The sequence below is a fragment of the Hypomesus nipponensis genome, chromosome 19, assembly GCF_054491055.1.
Source record: "Hypomesus nipponensis isolate SF chromosome 19, ASM5449105v1, whole genome shotgun sequence".
In the NCBI taxonomy this organism is placed as follows: Eukaryota; Metazoa; Chordata; class Actinopteri; order Osmeriformes; family Osmeridae; genus Hypomesus; species Hypomesus nipponensis.
Window position 1 is genome coordinate 20,310,001 of NC_140379.1, and position 10,000 is coordinate 20,320,000.

At 46.8% G+C, this 10,000-nt stretch overlaps 28 non-coding genes and 6 pseudogenes across 28 annotated transcripts in view; all 34 read right to left on the minus strand.

Annotated features, from left to right (window-relative positions):
• Nucleotides 1-210: 210 nt before the first annotated feature.
• Nucleotides 211-329, minus strand: LOC146249653 (5S ribosomal RNA). Its single transcript, XR_014732753.1, has one exon. It is a non-coding gene; the product is annotated as a 5S ribosomal RNA (ribosomal RNA).
• A 182-nt stretch (nt 330-511) lies between these two features.
• On the minus strand, nt 512-630 carry LOC146249654 (5S ribosomal RNA). The gene has a single exon (XR_014733183.1). It is a non-coding gene; the product is annotated as a 5S ribosomal RNA (ribosomal RNA).
• A 172-nt stretch (nt 631-802) lies between these two features.
• On the minus strand, nt 803-921 carry LOC146249655 (5S ribosomal RNA; annotated as a pseudogene).
• Nucleotides 922-1,093: 172 nt separating this feature from the next.
• On the minus strand, nt 1,094-1,212 carry LOC146249656 (5S ribosomal RNA). Its single transcript, XR_014733595.1, has one exon. It is a non-coding gene; the product is annotated as a 5S ribosomal RNA (ribosomal RNA).
• A 170-nt stretch (nt 1,213-1,382) lies between these two features.
• Nucleotides 1,383-1,501, minus strand: LOC146249657 (5S ribosomal RNA). The gene has a single exon (XR_014733078.1). It is a non-coding gene; the product is annotated as a 5S ribosomal RNA (ribosomal RNA).
• Nucleotides 1,502-1,679: 178 nt separating this feature from the next.
• LOC146249658 (5S ribosomal RNA) lies at nt 1,680-1,798 on the minus strand. The gene has a single exon (XR_014733403.1). It is a non-coding gene; the product is annotated as a 5S ribosomal RNA (ribosomal RNA).
• Nucleotides 1,799-1,976: 178 nt separating this feature from the next.
• On the minus strand, nt 1,977-2,095 carry LOC146249659 (5S ribosomal RNA). Its single transcript, XR_014733636.1, has one exon. It is a non-coding gene; the product is annotated as a 5S ribosomal RNA (ribosomal RNA).
• Nucleotides 2,096-2,277: 182 nt separating this feature from the next.
• Nucleotides 2,278-2,396, minus strand: LOC146249660 (5S ribosomal RNA). Its single transcript, XR_014732754.1, has one exon. It is a non-coding gene; the product is annotated as a 5S ribosomal RNA (ribosomal RNA).
• Nucleotides 2,397-2,568: 172 nt separating this feature from the next.
• On the minus strand, nt 2,569-2,687 carry LOC146249661 (5S ribosomal RNA; annotated as a pseudogene).
• A 174-nt stretch (nt 2,688-2,861) lies between these two features.
• On the minus strand, nt 2,862-2,980 carry LOC146249662 (5S ribosomal RNA). Its single transcript, XR_014733404.1, has one exon. It is a non-coding gene; the product is annotated as a 5S ribosomal RNA (ribosomal RNA).
• A 172-nt stretch (nt 2,981-3,152) lies between these two features.
• On the minus strand, nt 3,153-3,271 carry LOC146249663 (5S ribosomal RNA). The gene has a single exon (XR_014732755.1). It is a non-coding gene; the product is annotated as a 5S ribosomal RNA (ribosomal RNA).
• Nucleotides 3,272-3,447: 176 nt separating this feature from the next.
• LOC146249664 (5S ribosomal RNA) lies at nt 3,448-3,566 on the minus strand. Its single transcript, XR_014733079.1, has one exon. It is a non-coding gene; the product is annotated as a 5S ribosomal RNA (ribosomal RNA).
• A 178-nt stretch (nt 3,567-3,744) lies between these two features.
• Nucleotides 3,745-3,863, minus strand: LOC146249665 (5S ribosomal RNA). Its single transcript, XR_014733405.1, has one exon. It is a non-coding gene; the product is annotated as a 5S ribosomal RNA (ribosomal RNA).
• A 174-nt stretch (nt 3,864-4,037) lies between these two features.
• On the minus strand, nt 4,038-4,156 carry LOC146249666 (5S ribosomal RNA). The gene has a single exon (XR_014732756.1). It is a non-coding gene; the product is annotated as a 5S ribosomal RNA (ribosomal RNA).
• A 182-nt stretch (nt 4,157-4,338) lies between these two features.
• Nucleotides 4,339-4,457, minus strand: LOC146249667 (5S ribosomal RNA). Its single transcript, XR_014732757.1, has one exon. It is a non-coding gene; the product is annotated as a 5S ribosomal RNA (ribosomal RNA).
• A 172-nt stretch (nt 4,458-4,629) lies between these two features.
• LOC146249668 (5S ribosomal RNA) lies at nt 4,630-4,748 on the minus strand (annotated as a pseudogene).
• Nucleotides 4,749-4,922: 174 nt separating this feature from the next.
• Nucleotides 4,923-5,041, minus strand: LOC146249669 (5S ribosomal RNA). Its single transcript, XR_014733407.1, has one exon. It is a non-coding gene; the product is annotated as a 5S ribosomal RNA (ribosomal RNA).
• Nucleotides 5,042-5,213: 172 nt separating this feature from the next.
• On the minus strand, nt 5,214-5,332 carry LOC146249670 (5S ribosomal RNA). The gene has a single exon (XR_014732758.1). It is a non-coding gene; the product is annotated as a 5S ribosomal RNA (ribosomal RNA).
• A 176-nt stretch (nt 5,333-5,508) lies between these two features.
• On the minus strand, nt 5,509-5,627 carry LOC146249671 (5S ribosomal RNA). Its single transcript, XR_014734011.1, has one exon. It is a non-coding gene; the product is annotated as a 5S ribosomal RNA (ribosomal RNA).
• Nucleotides 5,628-5,799: 172 nt separating this feature from the next.
• Nucleotides 5,800-5,918, minus strand: LOC146249672 (5S ribosomal RNA). The gene has a single exon (XR_014732760.1). It is a non-coding gene; the product is annotated as a 5S ribosomal RNA (ribosomal RNA).
• A 174-nt stretch (nt 5,919-6,092) lies between these two features.
• Nucleotides 6,093-6,201, minus strand: LOC146249673 (5S ribosomal RNA; annotated as a pseudogene).
• Nucleotides 6,202-6,381: 180 nt separating this feature from the next.
• LOC146249674 (5S ribosomal RNA) lies at nt 6,382-6,500 on the minus strand. The gene has a single exon (XR_014732761.1). It is a non-coding gene; the product is annotated as a 5S ribosomal RNA (ribosomal RNA).
• Nucleotides 6,501-6,682: 182 nt separating this feature from the next.
• Nucleotides 6,683-6,801, minus strand: LOC146249675 (5S ribosomal RNA). Its single transcript, XR_014732762.1, has one exon. It is a non-coding gene; the product is annotated as a 5S ribosomal RNA (ribosomal RNA).
• Nucleotides 6,802-6,973: 172 nt separating this feature from the next.
• On the minus strand, nt 6,974-7,092 carry LOC146249676 (5S ribosomal RNA). Its single transcript, XR_014733080.1, has one exon. It is a non-coding gene; the product is annotated as a 5S ribosomal RNA (ribosomal RNA).
• Nucleotides 7,093-7,270: 178 nt separating this feature from the next.
• LOC146249677 (5S ribosomal RNA) lies at nt 7,271-7,389 on the minus strand. The gene has a single exon (XR_014733408.1). It is a non-coding gene; the product is annotated as a 5S ribosomal RNA (ribosomal RNA).
• A 194-nt stretch (nt 7,390-7,583) lies between these two features.
• LOC146249678 (5S ribosomal RNA) lies at nt 7,584-7,702 on the minus strand. Its single transcript, XR_014732763.1, has one exon. It is a non-coding gene; the product is annotated as a 5S ribosomal RNA (ribosomal RNA).
• A 174-nt stretch (nt 7,703-7,876) lies between these two features.
• Nucleotides 7,877-7,995, minus strand: LOC146249679 (5S ribosomal RNA; annotated as a pseudogene).
• Nucleotides 7,996-8,169: 174 nt separating this feature from the next.
• LOC146249680 (5S ribosomal RNA) lies at nt 8,170-8,288 on the minus strand. Its single transcript, XR_014733409.1, has one exon. It is a non-coding gene; the product is annotated as a 5S ribosomal RNA (ribosomal RNA).
• A 172-nt stretch (nt 8,289-8,460) lies between these two features.
• On the minus strand, nt 8,461-8,579 carry LOC146249681 (5S ribosomal RNA). The gene has a single exon (XR_014732764.1). It is a non-coding gene; the product is annotated as a 5S ribosomal RNA (ribosomal RNA).
• A 178-nt stretch (nt 8,580-8,757) lies between these two features.
• Nucleotides 8,758-8,876, minus strand: LOC146249682 (5S ribosomal RNA). Its single transcript, XR_014732765.1, has one exon. It is a non-coding gene; the product is annotated as a 5S ribosomal RNA (ribosomal RNA).
• A 172-nt stretch (nt 8,877-9,048) lies between these two features.
• Nucleotides 9,049-9,167, minus strand: LOC146249683 (5S ribosomal RNA). The gene has a single exon (XR_014733082.1). It is a non-coding gene; the product is annotated as a 5S ribosomal RNA (ribosomal RNA).
• A 178-nt stretch (nt 9,168-9,345) lies between these two features.
• Nucleotides 9,346-9,464, minus strand: LOC146249684 (5S ribosomal RNA). Its single transcript, XR_014733410.1, has one exon. It is a non-coding gene; the product is annotated as a 5S ribosomal RNA (ribosomal RNA).
• A 190-nt stretch (nt 9,465-9,654) lies between these two features.
• On the minus strand, nt 9,655-9,763 carry LOC146249685 (5S ribosomal RNA; annotated as a pseudogene).
• Nucleotides 9,764-9,947: 184 nt separating this feature from the next.
• The window catches only part of LOC146249686 (5S ribosomal RNA), a 119-nt gene continuing 66 nt past the window's right edge, over nt 9,948-10,000 (minus strand). Inside the window, exon 1 of the ribosomal RNA XR_014732766.1 lies at nt 9,948-10,000. This exon is cut by the window's right edge and continues 66 nt beyond it. This is a non-coding gene — a ribosomal RNA (5S ribosomal RNA).

A 10,000-nucleotide genomic window follows, 5' to 3' on the forward strand; every position in this document is an offset into this window, starting at 1 on the left:
ATACAGATTTAGCAATTGACAATGCAAGGTGGTCTCTCTCTCTCTCTCTCTCTCTCTCTCTCTCTCTCTCTCTCTCTCTCTCTCTCTCTCTCTCTCTCTCTCTCTCTCTCTCTCTCTCTCGTGTCAAAATGAAAACAGCTTCCAGCCCCTTTCATGAAGGACTACTTGTGCATATTGCAAGATTTCAGTTTCTAAGTGAATGAGCAAAAGAGCATACAGCACCTGGTATTCCCAGGCGGTCTCCCATCCAAGTACTAACCAGGCCCGACCCTGCTTAGCTTCCGAGATCAGACGAGATCGGGCGTTGCCAGGCTGGTATGGCCGTACGAAATAAGTTGACAACCATAGGCTACTTATCCATATACAGATTTAGCAATTGACAATGCAAGGTAGTCTCTCTCTCTCTCTCTCTCTCTCTCTCGTGTCAAAATGAAAACAGCTTCCAGCCCCTTTCATGAAGGACTACTTGTGCATATTGCAAGATGTCAGTTTCTAAGTGAATGAGCAAAAGAGCATACAGCACCTGGTATTCCCAGGCGGTCTCCCATCCAAGTACTAACCAGGCCCGACCCTGCTTAGCTTCCGAGATCAGACGAGATCGGGCGTTGCCAGGCTGGTATGGCCATACGAAATAAGTTGACAACCATAGGCTACTTATCCATATACAGATTTAGCAATTGACAATGCAAGGTGGTCTCTCTCTCTCTCTCTCGTGTCAAAATGAAAACAGCTTCCAGCCCCTTTCATGAAGGACTACTTGTGCATATTGCAAGATTTCAGTTTCTAAGTGAATGAGCAAATTAGCATACAGCACCTGGTATACCCAGGCGGTCTCCCATCCAAGTACTAACCAGACCCGACCCTGCTTAGCTTCCGAGATCAGACGAGATCAGGCGTTGCCAGGCTGGTATGGCCGTACGAAATAAGTTGACAACCATAGGCTACTTATCCATATACAGATTTAGCAATTGACAATGCAAGGTAGTCTCTCTCTCTCTCTCTCGTGTCAAAATGAAAACAGCTTCCAGCCCCTTTCATGAAGGACTACTTGTGCATATTGCAAGATTTCAGTTTCTAAGTGAATGAGCAAAAGAGCATACAGCACCTGGTATTCCCAGACGGTCTCCCATCCAAGTACTAACCAGGCCCGACCCTGCTTAGCTTCCGAGATCAGATGAGATCGGGCGTTGCCAGGCTGGTATGGCCGTACGAAATAATTTGACAACCATAGGCTACTTATCCATATACAGATTTAGCAATTGACAATGCAAGGTGGTCTCTCTCTCTCTCTCGTGTCAAAATGAAAACAGCTTCCAGCCCCTTTCATGAAGGACTACTTGTGCATATTGCAAGATGTCAGTTTCTAAGTGAATGAGCAAAAGAGCATACAGCACCTGGTATTCCCAAGCGGTCTCCCATCCAAGTACTAACCAGGCCCGACCCTGCTTAGCTTCCGAGATCAGACGAGATCGGGCGTTGCCAGGCTGGTATGGCCGTACGAAATAAGTTGACAACCATAGGCTACTTATCCATATACAGATTTAGCAATTGACAATGCAAGGTGGTCTCTCTCTCTCTCTCTCTCTCTCGTGTCAAAATGAAAACAGCTTCCAGCCCCTTTCATGAAGGACTACTTGTGCATATTGCAAGATTTCAGTTTCTAAGTGAATGAGCAAAAGAGCATACAGCACCTGGTATTCCCAGGCGGTCTCCCATCCAAGTACTAACCAGGCCCGACCCTGCTTAGCTTCCGAGATCAGACGAGATCGGGCGTTGCCAGGCTGGTATGGCCGTACAAAATAAGTTGACAACCATAGGCTACTTATCCATATACAGATTTAGCAATTGACAATGCAAGGTGGTCTCTCTCTCTCTCTCTCTCTCTCGTGTCAAAATGAAAACAGCTTCCAGCCCCTTTCATGAAGGACTACTTGTGCATATTGCAAGATTTCAGTTTCTAAGTGAATGAGCAAAAGAGCATACAGCACCTAGTATTCCCAGGCGGTCTCCCATCCAAGTACTAACCAGGCCCGACCCTGCTTAGCTTCCGAGATCAGACGAGATCGGGCGTTGCCAGGCTGGTATGGCCGTACGAAATAAGTTGACAACCATAGGCTACTTATCCATATACAGATTTAGCAATTGACAATGCAAGGTAGTCTCTCTCTCTCTCTCTCTCTCTCTCTCGTGTCAAAATGAAAACAGCTTCCAGCCCCTTTCATGAAGGACTACTTGTGCATATTGCAAGATGTCAGTTTCTAAGTGAATGAGCAAAAGAGCATACAGCACCTGGTATTCCCAGGCGGTCTCCCATCCAAGTACTAACCAGGCCCGACCCTGCTTAGCTTCCGAGATCAGACGAGATCGGGCGTTGCCAGGCTGGTATGGCCGTACGAAATAAGTTGACAACCATAGGCTACTTATCCATATACAGATTTAGCAATTGACAATGCAAGGTGGTCTCTCTCTCTCTCTCTCGTGTCAAAATGAAAACAGCTTCCAGCCCCTTTCATGAAGGACTACTTGTGCATATTGCAAGATTTCAGTTTCTAAGTGAATGAGCAAAAGAGCATACAGCACCTGGTATTCCCAAGCGGTCTCCCATCCAAGTACTAAGCAGCCCCGACCCTGCTTAGCTTCCGAGATCAGACGAGATCAGGCGTTGCCAGGCTGGTATGGCCGTACGAAATAAGTTGACAACCATAGGCTACTTATCCATATACAGATTTAGCAATTGACAATGCAAGGTGGTCTCTCTCTCTCTCTCTCTCGTGTCAAAATGAAAACAGCTTCCAGCCCCTTTCATGAAGGACTACTTGTGCATATTGCAAGATTTCAGTTTCTAAGTGAATGAGCAAAAGAGCATACAGCACCTGGTATTCCCAGGCGGTCTCCCATCCAAGTACTAACCAGGCCCGACCCTGCTTAGCTTCCGAGATCAGACGAGATCGGGCGTTGCCAGGCTGGTATGGCCGTACAAAATAAGTTGACAACCATAGGCTACTTATCCATATACAGATTTAGCAATTGACAATGCAAGGTGGTCTCTCTCTCTCTCTCTCGTGTCAAAATGAAAACAGCTTCCAGCCCCTTTCATGAAGGACTACTTGTGCATATTGCAAGATTTCAGTTTCTAAGTGAATGAGCAAAAGAGCATACAGCACCTGGTATTCCCAGGCGGTCTCCCATCCAAGTACTAACCAGGCCCGACCCTGCTTAGCTTCCGAGATCAGACGAGATCGGGCGTTGCCAGGCTGGTATGGCCGTACGAAATAAGTTGACAACCATAGGCTACTTATCCATATACAGATTTAGCAATTGACAATGCAAGGTGGTCTCTCTCTCTCTCTCTCTCTCGTGTCAAAATGAAAACAGCTTCCAGCCCCTTTCATGAAGGACTACTTGTGCATATTGCAAGATGTCAGTTTCTAAGTGAATGAGCAAAAGAGCATACAGCACCTGGTATTCCCAAGCGGTCTCCCATCCAAGTACTAACCAGGCCCGACCCTGCTTAGCTTCCGAGATCAGACGAGATCGGGCGTTGCCAGGCTGGTATGGCCGTACGAAATAAGTTGACAACCATAGGCTACTTATCCATATACAGATTTAGCAATTGACAATGCAAGGTGGTCTCTCTCTCTCTCTCTCTCTCTCGTGTCAAAATGAAAACAGCTTCCAGCCCCTTTCATGAAGGACTACTTGTGCATATTGCAAGATTTCAGTTTCTAAGTGAATGAGCAAAAGAGCATACAGCACCTGGTATTCCCAGGCGGTCTCCCATCCAAGTACTAACCAGGCCCGACCCTGCTTAGCTTCCGAGATCAGACGAGATCGGGCGTTGCCAGGCTGGTATGGCCGTACAAAATAAGTTGACAACCATAGGCTACTTATCCATATACAGATTTAGCAATTGACAATGCAAGGTGGTCTCTCTCTCTCTCTCTCTCGTGTCAAAATGAAAACAGCTTCCAGCCCCTTTCATGAAGGACTACTTGTGCATATTGCAAGATTTCAGTTTCTAAGTGAATGAGCAAAAGAGCATACAGCACCTGGTATTCCCAGGCGGTCTCCCATCCAAGTACTAACCAGGCCCGACCCTGCTTAGCTTCCGAGATCAGACGAGATCGGGCGTTGCCAGGCTGGTATGGCCGTACGAAATAAGTTGACAACCATAGGCTACTTATCCATATACAGATTTAGCAATTGACAATGCAAGGTAGTCTCTCTCTCTCTCTCTCTCTCTCTCTCGTGTCAAAATGAAAACAGCTTCCAGCCCCTTTCATGAAGGACTACTTGTGCATATTGCAAGATGTCAGTTTCTAAGTGAATGAGCAAAAGAGCATACAGCACCTGGTATTCCCAGGCGGTCTCCCATCCAAGTACTAACCAGGCCCGACCCTGCTTAGCTTCCGAGATCAGACGAGATCGGGCGTTGCCAGGCTGGTATGGCCGTACGAAATAAGTTGACAACCATAGGCTACTTATCCATATACAGATTTAGCAATTGACAATGCAAGGTGGTCTCTCTCTCTCTCTCTCGTGTCAAAATGAAAACAGCTTCCAGCCCCTTTCATGAAGGACTACTTGTGCATATTGCAAGATTTCAGTTTCTAAGTGAATGAGCAAAAGAGCATACAGCACCTGGTATTCCCAAGCGGTCTCCCATCCAAGTACTAAGCAGCCCCGACCCTGCTTAGCTTCCGAGATCAGACGAGATCAGGCGTTGCCAGGCTGGTATGGCCGTACGAAATAATTTGACAACCATAGGCTACTTATCCATATACAGATTTAGCAATTGACAATGCAAGGTGGTCTCTCTCTCTCTCTCTCTCGTGTCAAAATGAAAACAGCTTCCAGCCCCTTTCATGAAGGACTACTTGTGCATATTGCAAGATTTCAGTTTCTAAGTGAATGAGCAAAAGAGCATACAGCACCTGGTATTCCCAGGCGGTCTCCCATCCAAGTACTAACCAGGCCCGACCCTGCTTAGCTTCCGAGATCAGACGAGATCGGGCGTTGCCAGGCTGGTATGGCCGTACAAAATAAGTTGACAACCATAGGCTACTTATCCATATACAGATTTAGCAATTGACAATGCAAGGTGGTCTCTCTCTCTCTCTCTCGTGTCAAAATGAAAACAGCTTCCAGCCCCTTTCATGAAGGACTACTTGTGCATATTGCAAGATTTCAGTTTCTAAGTGAATGAGCAAAAGAGCATACAGCACCTGGTATTCCCAGGCGGTCTCCCATCCAAGTACTAACCAGGCCCGACCCTGCTTAGCTTCCGAGATCAGACGAGATCGGGCGTTGCCAGGCTGGTATGGCCGTACGAAATAAGTTGACAACCATAGGCTACTTATCCATATACAGATTTAGTAATTGACAATGCAAGGTGGTCTCTCTCTCTCTCTCTCTCTCGTGTCAAAATGAAAACAGCTTCCAGCCCCTTTCATGAAGGACTACTTGTGCATATTGCAAGATTTCAGTTTCTAAGTGAATGAGCAAAAGAGCATACAGCACCTGGTATTCCCAGGCGGTCTCCTATCCAAGTACTAACCAGGCCCGACCCTGCTTAGCTTCCGAGATCAGACGAGATCGGGCGTTGCCAGGCTGGTATGGCCGTACGAAATAAGTTGACAACCATAGGCTACTTATCCATATACAGATTTTGCAATTGACAATGCAAGGTGGTCTCTCTCTCTCTCTCTCGTGTCAAAATGAAAACAGCTTCCAGCCCCTTTCATGAAGGACTACTTGTGCATATTGCAAGATTTCAGTTTCTAAGTGAATGAGCAAAAGAGCATACAGCACCTGGTATTCCCAGGCGGTCTCCCATCCAAGTACTAACCAGGCCCGACCCTGCTTAGCTTCCGAGATCAGACGAGATCGGGCGTTGCCAGGCTGGTATGGCCGTACGAAATAAGTTGACAACCATAGGCTACTTATCCATATACAGATTTAGCAATTGACAATGCAAGGTGGTCTCTCTCTCTCTCTCTCTCGTGTCAAAATGAAAACAGCTTCCAGCCCCTTTCATGAAGGACTACTTGTGCATATTGCAAGATTTCAGTTTCTAAGTGAATGAGCAAAAGAGCATACAGCACCTGGTATTCCCAGGCGGTCTCCCATCCAAGTACTAACCAGGCCCGACCCTGCTTAGCTTCCGAGATCAGGCGTTGCCAGGCTGGTATGGCCGTACAAAATAAGTTGACAACCATAGGCTACTTATCCATATACAGATTTAGCAATTGACAATGCAAGGTGGTCTCTCTCTCTCTCTCTCTCTCTCTCGTGTCAAAATGAAAACAGCTTCCAGCCCCTTTCATGAAGGACTACTTGTGCATATTGCAAGATTTCAGTTTCTAAGTGAATGAGCAAAAGAGCATACAGCACCTGGTATTCCCAGGCGGTCTCCCATCCAAGTACTAACCAGGCCCGACCCTGCTTAGCTTCCGAGATCAGACGAGATCGGGCGTTGCCAGGCTGGTATGGCCGTACGAAATAAGTTGACAACCATAGGCTACTTATCCATATACAGATTTAGCAATTGACAATGCAAGGTGGTCTCTCTCTCTCTCTCTCTCTCTCTCTCGTGTCAAAATGAAAACAGCTTCCAGCCCCTTTCATGAAGGACTACTTGTGCATATTGCAAGATTTCAGTTTCTAAGTGAATGAGCAAAAGAGCATACAGCACCTGGTATTCCCAGGCGGTCTCCCATCCAAGTACTAACCAGGCCCGACCCTGCTTAGCTTCCGAGATCAGACGAGATCGGGCGTTGCCAGGCTGGTATGGCCGTACGAAATAAGTTGACAACCATAGGCTACTTATCCATATACAGATTTAGCAATTGACAATGCAAGGTGGTCTCTCTCTCTCTCTCTCGTGTCAAAATGAAAACAGCTTCCAGCCCCTTTCATGAAGGACTACTTGTGCATATTGCAAGATTTCAGTTTCTAAGTGAATGAGCAAAAGAGCATACAGCACCTGGTATTCCCAAGCGGTCTCCCATCCAAGTACTAACCAGGCCCGACCCTGCTTAGCTTCCGAGATCAGACGAGATCGGGCGTTGCCAGGCTGGTATGGCCGTACGAAATAAGTTGACAACCATAGGCTACTTATCCATATACAGATTTAGCAATTGACAATGCAAGGTGGTCTCTCTCTCTCTCTCTCTCTCTCGTGTCAAAATGAAAACAGCTTCCAGCCCCTTTCATGAAGGACTACTTGTGCATATTGCAAGATTTCAGTTTCTAAGTGAATGAGCAAAAGAGCATACAGCACCTGGTATTCCCAGGCGGTCTCCCATCCAAGTACTAACCAGGCCCGACCCTGCTTAGCTTCCGAGATCAGACGAGATCGGGCGTTGCCAGGCTGGTATGGCCGTACAAAATAAGTTGACAACCATAGGCTACTTATCCATATACAGATTTAGCAATTGACAATGCAAGGTGGTCTCTCTCTCTCTCTCTCTCTCTCTCTCTCTCTCTCTCTCGTGTCAAAATGAAAACAGCTTCCAGCCCCTTTCATGAAGGACTACTTGTGCATATTGCAAGATTTCAGTTTCTAAGTGAATGAGCAAAAGAGCATACAGCACCTGGTATTCCCAGGCGGTCTCCCATCCAAGTACTAACCAGGCCCGACCCTGCTTAGCTTCCGAGATCAGACGAGATCGGGCGTTGCCAGGCTGGTATGGCCGTACGAAATAAGTTGACAACCATAGGCTACTTATCCATATACAGATTTAGCAATTGACAATGCAAGGTGGTCTCTCTCTCTCTCTCTCTCGTGTCAAAATGAAAACAGCTTCCAGCCCCTTTCATGAAGGACTACTTGTGCATATTGCAAGATTTCAGTTTCTAAGTGAATGAGCAAAAGAGCATACAGCACCTGGTATTCCCAAGCGGTCTCCCATCCAAGTACTAAGCAGCCCCGACCCTGCTTAGCTTCCGAGATCAGACGAGATCAGGCGTTGCCAGGCTGGTATGGCCGTACGAAATAAGTTGACAACCATAGGCTACTTATCCATATACAGATTTAGCAATTGACAATGCAAGGTGGTCTCTCTCTCTCTCTCTCTCGTGTCAAAATGAAAACAGCTTCCAGCCCCTTTCATGAAGGACTACTTGTGCATATTGCAAGATTTCAGTTTCTAAGTGAATGAGCAAAAGAGCATACAGCACCTGGTATTCCCAGGCGGTCTCCCATCCAAGTACTAACCAGGCCCGACCCTGCTTAGCTTCCGAGATCAGACGAGATCGGGCGTTGCCAGGCTGGTATGGCCGTACAAAATAAGTTGACAACCATAGGCTACTTATCCATATACAGATTTAGCAATTGACAATGCAAGGTGGTCTCTCTCTCTCTCTCTCGTGTCAAAATGAAAACAGCTTCCAGCCCCTTTCATGAAGGACTACTTGTGCATATTGCAAGATTTCAGTTTCTAAGTGAATGAGCAAAAGAGCATACAGCACCTGGTATTCCCAGGCGGTCTCCCATCCAAGTACTAACCAGGCCCGACCCTGCTTAGCTTCCGAGATCAGACGAGATCGGGCGTTGCCAGGCTGGTATGGCCGTACGAAATAAGTTGACAACCATAGGCTACTTATCCATATACAGATTTAGCAATTGACAATGCAAGGTGGTCTCTCTCTCTCTCTCTCTCTCTCGTGTCAAAATGAAAACAGCTTCCAGCCCCTTTCATGAAGGACTACTTGTGCATATTGCAAGATTTCAGTTTCTAAGTGAATGAGCAAAAGAGCATACAGCACCTGGTATTCCCAGGCGGTCTCCCATCCAAGTACTAACCAGGCCCGACCCTGCTTAGCTTCCGAGATCAGACGAGATCGGGCGTTGCCAGGCTGGTATGGCCGTACGAAATAAGTTGACAACCATAGGCTACTTATCCATATACAGATTTAGCAATTGACAATGCAAGGTGGTCTCTCTCTCTCTCTCTCGTGTCAAAATGAAAACAGCTTCCAGCCCCTTTCATGAAGGACTACTTGTGCATATTGCAAGATTTCAGTTTCTAAGTGAATGAGCAAAAGAGCATACAGCACCTGGTATTCCCAAGCGGTCTCCCATCCAAGTACTAACCAGGCCCGACCCTGCTTAGCTTCCGAGATCAGACGAGATCGGGCGTTGCCAGGCTGGTATGGCCGTACGAAATAAGTTGACAACCATAGGCTACTTATCCATATACAGATTTAGCAATTGACAATGCAAGGTGGTCTCTCTCTCTCTCTCTCTCTCTCGTGTCAAAATGAAAACAGCTTCCAGCCCCTTTCATGAAGGACTACTTGTGCATATTGCAAGATTTCAGTTTCTAAGTGAATGAGCAAAAGAGCATACAGCACCTGGTATTCCCAGGCGGTCTCCCATCCAAGTACTAACCAGGCCCGACCCTGCTTAGCTTCCGAGATCAGACGAGATCGGGCGTTGCCAGGCTGGTATGGCCGTACAAAATAAGTTGACAACCATAGGCTACTTATCCATATACAGATTTAGCAATTGACAATGCAAGGTGGTCTCTCTCTCTCTCTCTCTCTCTCTCTCTCTCTCTCGTGTCAAAATGAAAACAGCTTCCAGCCCCTTTCATGAAGGACTACTTGTGCATATTGCAAGATTTCAGTTTCTAAGTGAATGAGCAAAAGAGCATACAGCACCTGGTATTCCCAAGCGGTCTCCCATCCAAGTACTAACCAGGCCCGACCCTGCTTAGCTTCCGAGATCAGGCGTTGCCAGGCTGGTATGGCCGTACGAAATAAGTTGACAACCATAGGCTACTTATCCATATACAGATTTAGCAATTGACAATGCAAGGTGGTCTCTCTCTCTCTCTCTCTCTCTCTCTCTCGTGTCAAAATGAAAACAGCTTCCAGCCCCTTTCATGAAGGACTACTTGTGCATATTGCAAGATGTCAGTTTCTAAGTGAATGAGCAAAAGAGCATACAGCACCTGGTATTCCCAGGCGGTCTCCCATCCAAGTACTAACCAGG